Below are 8065 nucleotides of genomic sequence, written 5' to 3' on the forward strand. Positions count from 1 at the left end.
ATAACGAACAGTGAAATTATTATTGTGTCGTGGTAATTATGAAAGATATAAATGAAATAATAAAAATAAATAAATAATACAAATAAGTTGTTAAAAAAATAAAGATCCATTTCACTAAAGAAATAAATATATTTTCTTTACGGAAATCATCTGCCACTTGCAAGTATTGTTTGTAATTAAGCACAAAGCTACATAATGGGCTATCTGTGATCTGCTCACCACGGGTATCGAAACCCGAATTCTAGCGTTATACGTCCGCAGACATACCGCTGTGCCACTAGGGGGACACACTGACAAATATGCTGATAAAATATATACGTATACTGATCTGGTATAAAACATTTTTCTTGTGCAATAAATATTTATTTATAAGTTTCTTTTTAATTATGCACAAAGGGCTATCTGGGCTCTGCCCACCACGGGTATCGAAACCCGGTTTCTAGCGTTGTAAGTCTGCAGACATACCGCTGTGCCACTGGGGGCTTAGTTATAAGAAAAACATTTAAAATTATGTGCAGCTTTATTTAAAACGAGTTTCGGAAAAAGAAACAAATATTAACCTATTTCAGAATTGTGAGCTTACCGGTAGGTTTGTCATATTTTAAATATTCATTCTTCAAGTATACTAAATAAGTTATTAAAATACATTTATATAACGTAATTTATACCATTAAAGATGCTTCTATAATGTTTTTAATTTTGTTCGTTCTGAAAACATTAAGGATATTTTGTTTGCATTTTTATTATGTGATTAAATTCATAGAACTTTATATTTTATGTTAATTCTAAGTCAGTTTTCTGAGTTATGTCTTCATAAGTAGTACAAAATTTCCTATATATTTTTTAAAACTATATTTCTGAAAACACAGTGCACTTTCAAGAAAATTCGTAAAATTACATAAAAACCAAGCATTTAAATACATATGTAAATTCTGATGTCACATGACTTGTTTATTTTAACAAATAGTATGCTGTAATTTACAATTTCAAACCACACCACCTTACCAAACTCTTTACTGTGATATCTCTTTACATTTTATAGACTACTGCTCAAAATTAGGAAATTCAAGCATTGTCTGATGCGTCTGCAATGACATCTTCCTTTAACCCACTTTGGAAATCCCCCTTTTCCTGACTTTCCAAACATTCCTGATACCCCAGAGTGGTGTGTGTGTGTGTGTCTTGCAAATGCGAGAAGATACCCTCTGGAGATGATAAAAAATATTATAATTCTTCTAACTGCCTGTCTGCCTCACACTCATGACAAACTCCCTCTGGCAAACAAACGTCTAAAATATAACTTACAACATAATTATCATTGTCCAAAATTTGTTATAGGGAAAATAGAGATATCTAAGAAAACATTATCTGATGAAAATCCAGCATCAGTATACTGAACATCCTCTGGTATCAGTAAATTAAGTAGATACAATGATAATAAAAATTTATATTGATGTAGTTTAATTCAACTCTTGCATCATTAAACAGTTAACATTAGAAACAAAATACGTAAAAGGAAGGCTTACCAAGTATCTATAAGCGAAAAAGCAAACTGGCAGTAAGTATAATTCATAATTTTACTGGCAGAATTTCATTCGTTTAAAACATCACTTTAACGCACATATATTTTGTTCTTTAGTTTGGTCGTATTTTAAAAGTAAATGAATTATTTCCAAATGTTTCTCCATCATTACGTTTTGATATTATTAACGTAACTTAGTTTAATACAACGCTCAAATAACAGGATATTATTCTACGTAAAAAACATTATCTTCAGTAAACTAACGTTATTATTTTATGTAAAGAAGTGAATATTTTCCTGGTGGCATGAAAGTAACCACCGTTGAAATAGTTTCATTGCGCTATTTTCACGGTTCTTTTGGGAAATCGAATTTCGGCTAACACAGATTTGAAGGCTGTACATGTAAATATGTTTTTCAATAATTAAAGTGTTGTGATACTGCTGCCTAATTCTGTATGAATATATTCACCGGTTTTTGTGTTTAGTAAAATGGATTCTTGGACACAACCTTACGTTAGTTAAGTGTGAATTCATCATTGTGACAAAGAAATGTAGGCTTAAATGACGAAACGCTTCGTCTAAGATTCGAGTTCATTACCCACAAAAAAGTGGTGAATTAATTAACTAAATTTTGATCTTCATAGAGTACTAACCTCCAATAAACTAAGCACGTATTTTTTGTAAAAATTAAATAGGATTAATGTATTTTTTTATTAAGTGTAAAACCAAACGTTAATAATACGTTATTGCATACTTAGTATATTGGTTCATTGGGTGGGTCTCTTGCTTTGGCTTTTAGCTACCATGATAGCATTATCATTATAATTGTGATGGCAGTTTAATAATCAGTTTATCAGATTTTGAGAGCCACTGAGGCGGTAAAAATAGGGTGTGCATACTATTTAATATTTTCACAGCGCATTGAAAATAACAATAGATTTTGGCCTATATAAACAAAAAATAATAATTGTAGCCAAGTACTTAGTCTGTTGTTTTTTTCAGTGATGGCTTGTATTAATAATTGAGTACCGCAACACATGAACGTATAAATTAACTGAAACACTGCTAGTTAAGTGAAAATAAGAAACATAGTGTTTGACAAAGTACTTAAGCCTAAGTAATTCGTACACAGTCAATGAGTTGATTATTGGAATCTAGGTAATAAAGACAAGGGTAAAAATTACAAAGAAAAAAAGACATTGGAAAAAATCAATCATAAAAAAAGACAAAGACAATTACATAAACAGGTAAAAAAGTCCAAAAAGTATTTTGGAAAACAGTATCAATAACAGTTAAGCCTAAGCTAATTATTGAAACCATGTAAACCAAATGAGTTAAAAATTAAGTTGTTATTGATACAGTTTTCTAATCAATGGCTTCCCATTATTGTTCAACACTAACTATTAAACCCTACTGTTCTGATTATCCTTTCTTAAAATCTATTTGCTTTGCACATCTATATATATTTCAACATGATTCCTGATAATTGTATGGGATAATAAAAAGTAAAATGCTTGTTTCGTAATTTGTCACTTTATACCATTCCTAAAATATTGGACTTATTTCTCTTTTTGACTTTTTTACCTGTTTGTGTAATATTCTGTCTTTTTTCCAATTGACCTTTTTTCCATTTTTCATGCTATAAAAGACTGTTTAGCGTAGGTAGTATTAATTAATTATTTTGTGAGTTAATATTTCATGATTGTTTACTTGTTTGTTTTTTTTATAATAAGAGAGTTAAAAGCAAACGATTATTGGAAGTTGTGTTTATAATTCATTGATGTTGAAGCTATCGAACGTCGCGGGAAATTTATTGATGTCGAGGAAATAGAGATTTTTAAAAGGCGAGCAGACCATTAAGTGATAATTATATAAATAGTGTGAGACGAGCGGGAACAGCAGACAGACAGAGCAGACGAGAAAGTAATGTCACGGTAAGTAGAAGTTCGGTCAAGGTGAGTTAAACGTAAAGTTAACTGCCATAAGAGTGAAAGGTCAAACGGTTAATATAGGCCTAATGATTAATATTTTAGAGGAAAACTAACAGTTAAAGAGAAAAAGTATAGTTTATTCCGTCAAAGAAATTCTTAAGTAATTGAACCAGCCTGACTGCACTTTGACAAAAGGAGCAGACGACATCTAAAGTACGAGGACCAGACGATTACTGGAAGAGCAGTATACGACTAAGGTAACTCACGCTATAATTGTAAGTGAATTATGCACGGAATACTAGTGCGATAGATATAGAAAAAGGTACTTCAGCTTGTCAGCTGAAATTCTAAAGCAACTGAATAGGCCTAAATGGACTTTTGACCACAAGAATAGAACTATATACAGTTTATGATATAACTATTATCTCTAGTGAAAACGAGTGAAATGCTTCTGTTGATTTATCGGCAACAAGTCACAGACATCTACTGTAGAAGAATCCTTAGCCCAACACCCATTTATTCAACCTACTTACTAAATACTGCTACTATATGTAATATTAAGAAGAATAAGCCTCCATTATTTGGACACAATTGTTTTTTCTTTGACTTTTTTTTTCTGTTTTTTTTATTACCGTCACTATGATTATTGATAGGCTAAGACTATAAGTTATTATTCTTAAATTTGTTTAACTCAAACTGGAGTTTATTATGAGACATTTCTATAAACGTAAATAAAATCACGATCTATATCTCCAGAATTTACCTTTATTAGCTCAATATTTCACTATTCCAACTTCGTCAGGAGCTATAGATATCCTACAAGTTCACTAATCCGGTTAAATCTAAACTGGAACACTGTCATTCGTAAATTGAACATTGATACACGTGTTTAGAAAGTTCATATTATATTGAAATAATATCAAATTTCTCGAATTTATATTGTTAAGACAAACCAAACCAACAATACTAAATAAATAAAATGTGTAAACCAATAAGTAAACTATTAATATAATTTGATTTAGAATAGAATACGTTACGTATCTAAAACATTTATTCATATTTGTATTATTAAGTATTTTTCCATCGTATTATATCAATACATACATAAAACAATGTCTGAACATATATTTCAATCCTTATAATTGTTTATAGAGACTTTGTCAAAGTTCAACATATAAAAAATCTTTAAAATGTCATTAACGTCTTGAGACGAAAGGCCAACTTTTATATATGTTCAATTTAGGTTTGTATGGTAGGCCATGTTCTTCTCCATAATGTTCTGCAATAGAATTGTTAATATTGAGGTTTTGAATGTCACGCACGTGTTCAGATATTCGGTCATGTATGGGTCGGCAAGTTTCTCCTATATACATACTAGAGCATCAGCCACAAGTTACTTCATATACAACGTTTTTAATATGGCATCTATCATGTAGTCCATATTTAGTAACTTTACAATTATTTTTCATACATCGTGTTTCTTTCTTGTATCCTGAACTTGTTATTAATGATTTAAGGGAGATACCTGGTTTAGTTTTGTGGTAATATTATCACTTATATATGGAATCACCCAAGTAGCCTGAGCTTTAAATGTGTTCTCTTTATTTATACGGTTCAAAAGAACATGTCTATTTTATTTTTGTCCATCAAAATTTCTTATTATGTTTTATATAAATTCCTACTTCCCCTACTTTTTAAAGAAGGAATTTCACGGGGTACTTTCTCGTAAATATCAAAAACAAATGAAATACAACAGGTGAATACGTACAAGAACAAGGGTACTGCACAAAATAAATGTAAAAGTTTAGGGTAATTTGTATTTTACTTTTACTTGTTAAAATGTCTGCAATTTATTTCAGCTATAAAAAAGATATGTTTATTTGTTGTTAAACAGAAAGCCATGTATTGGGCTATCCGATGTGTTTCTACCACAGGGATGGAAGTTAATATTTTAGTGTTATAAGCCCTCAAGCTTACCGCTTAACCACCAGAGGGCAAAAACGAAAATTGTGTATATATATATATATATATTTATTTGTATGACGTTCTAAACAAAATATAAACTGAATTTTGTATTTATTTAGTACTCCTAAAATCATTTTCGAAGCAAGGAACAAGGCGAAAATTAATAAGTAAGATAATTTAAAGGAATCGGGGGATCTAAGAAATGTTGATATATTCCTCTTTATCCTCAAGTACAATAGCATCCCCACAAATAGTTTTTTATAATCGATAGTATAATAATAATCTCCCTCTCCTATTTTACCCATTATGCAAACTCGTGAAAGATTAATGATAAATCCAGTGGAGGATTTCAAGAGTTAGTATTTTTATTTAATACTTTAACGATGTTGTAGATCTTGTTCCACTTTATTCTGGTTCCTTAAGGTGAAAATGAAATATGAGTTTTGCTATTATTATGTTGAAATGGCTACAAACTAATAGAACGTCTCCCATTTCTTGGCTTCTTGAAAGATGTGTTTTTGTTTGTTTTGTTTTAAATTTCGCGCAAAGCTACACGAGGGCTATCTGCGCTAGCCGTCCCTAATTTAGCAGTGTAAGACTAGAGGGAAGGCAGCTAGTCATCACCAGCCACCGCCAACTTTTGGGCTACTCTTTTACCAACAAAGAGTGGGATCGACCGTCACGTTATAATGCCCCCACGGCTGAAAGGGCGAGCATGTTTGGTGTGACGGGAATATGAAAGATGTGTATCAATGTTATGAGATTGCCATAGGAATGACTACTAATTTTACTGGCACTCTCCTTTATATAATGCAAGAGACTCGAAAACAATAACTACTCCATTATATCTCTGTTCAACATGTAAATTAAATATTGTATAGTATATTTTGTTTGTAATTAAGCATAAAGCCAAACAAGGGGCCATCTGTGCTCTGCCTACCACGGGTATCGAAAACCGGTTTCTAGCGTTGTAAGTCTGCAGACATACCACTGTGTCATTGGGAGGCTTGTATAGCATAGAGAGAGAGAGAAAAAAAAAGAGACTAGACCGTGTTCATAGTTAATTTATAATTAGTAGAGTGAAATATGGTAAGATACGTCCATTTCTAATATATCAGAACTTTGATCGAAGTTAAAGCCGATGTTCGTCACAGTAATTTGCTTGTTTTTTGTCTTCTTGATGAGGATATATGTTGGTAACTAGCACTATCTCTATTCTGTCCTGATGAACTCCCGTGTAAGGGGCGTTCCCACCTTTTGCGCGCGCAATAATGAAGCATGCACGTGCAAAGTGGGTCTGTTATTCTAGCTCGTTTGGATTGTATTGATCAAGAAAAACCTCGTGGACTTGATTGGTTCCATTGAAGAGAAGAAGGGTAAAATGACTTCGGAAAATGAGATGGAGGGAAATGCTTATCAACCGGTATTACCGACAAGCCTTTAATGAAGAAAGAAATCTTGGCATCAGACTGTGTGACATCCGCCTGAAAGTAATTCAATTTTCCCTCGATAATAAAGAATTTCATTTAAAGTAGTAGTCATATACTTTGTGAAATTCCACAAACCCATGGACACATTACGCCATTATTAGGTGTTGCTGAACTTCTGAAGTTTTCTTTTTTTGGGGGGAAGAAAATCGGTTACAAAAGAAAAAAAAACTGGTTCGTAAGCTATTATTTTTCAGGAAATAACCCGTCTTTTTAATCAAAGAAAAGTATTTAAACTGTCATTTACTTTTTTATTTTTTGCTTTCACTATCCACTCGTGATCTTACTTTACATATTAGGTATCCTTATCAGTGTGTCTCCTTGCACAAACCTGCGTGTTCTAAAATATATCTAATGAACTTTTAGAACAAATCATTTAAAATATTCGAACACCGGTTCATTTAATTAATACGCATAGATGATTTATACGATCAAACTGTTACGTAAAACGTGCTGCTTAGTTTATGTGTTTTTGAACGTTCTGGTCACAAAATATGTAGTGGTTATTTGAATAAGAAATTATATCACTTTTCACAGTGATATGTTAAAAGATATTTTTCTTTAATAAAAAAAATAATCTTTAAAAAAGTCGGAAATCAAAAATTGTACATTACATTTTGGTTAATTTAAGTAATTAAGATATAGATTTTATTTTGCACAGTCAAAAAACCACACAAAAAAAAAATTTAAGATAGGCCATGTAAAAATTGGTTTTCGTAAAAAAGAGACACTAGCTTCTGTCTTCCTGACCAAATTCGTCGTTGAGCCTATCCGATATTCTTTTCTAAGCAAGACATTACAATGCTAGAAACCGGGTTTCGATACCCGTTATGGGCAGAGCACAGATAGCCCATTCTGTAGGTTTGTGCTTAACTTTAAACAAACAAACAAAATAAGCAAGTTAAAATAATGCAAAGGTATCTTATTATTATTTATATTTCACTTTTTTTTTTGGAGAAGAAACAGGAATAGGTTTTCTAAGGCTAAAAAATTTGTACATATATAAATATCTTAATTAAAGGATTAATTTTGAAAAAAAATCAAATAATTTTATTGACTAAGAAAGGGGAAAGGAAGCTTTTTATTTTTTGTTGATGATTAGAGTTAGATTTTCAAGATACATAGATTTATGCTTTTACAGGTTTGGTTTGGTTTGTTTT

This window comes from Limulus polyphemus, unplaced genomic scaffold (genome assembly GCF_000517525.1).
Source record: "Limulus polyphemus unplaced genomic scaffold, Limulus_polyphemus-2.1.2 Scaffold2802, whole genome shotgun sequence".
NCBI classification, from domain to species: Eukaryota; Metazoa; Arthropoda; class Merostomata; order Xiphosura; family Limulidae; genus Limulus; species Limulus polyphemus.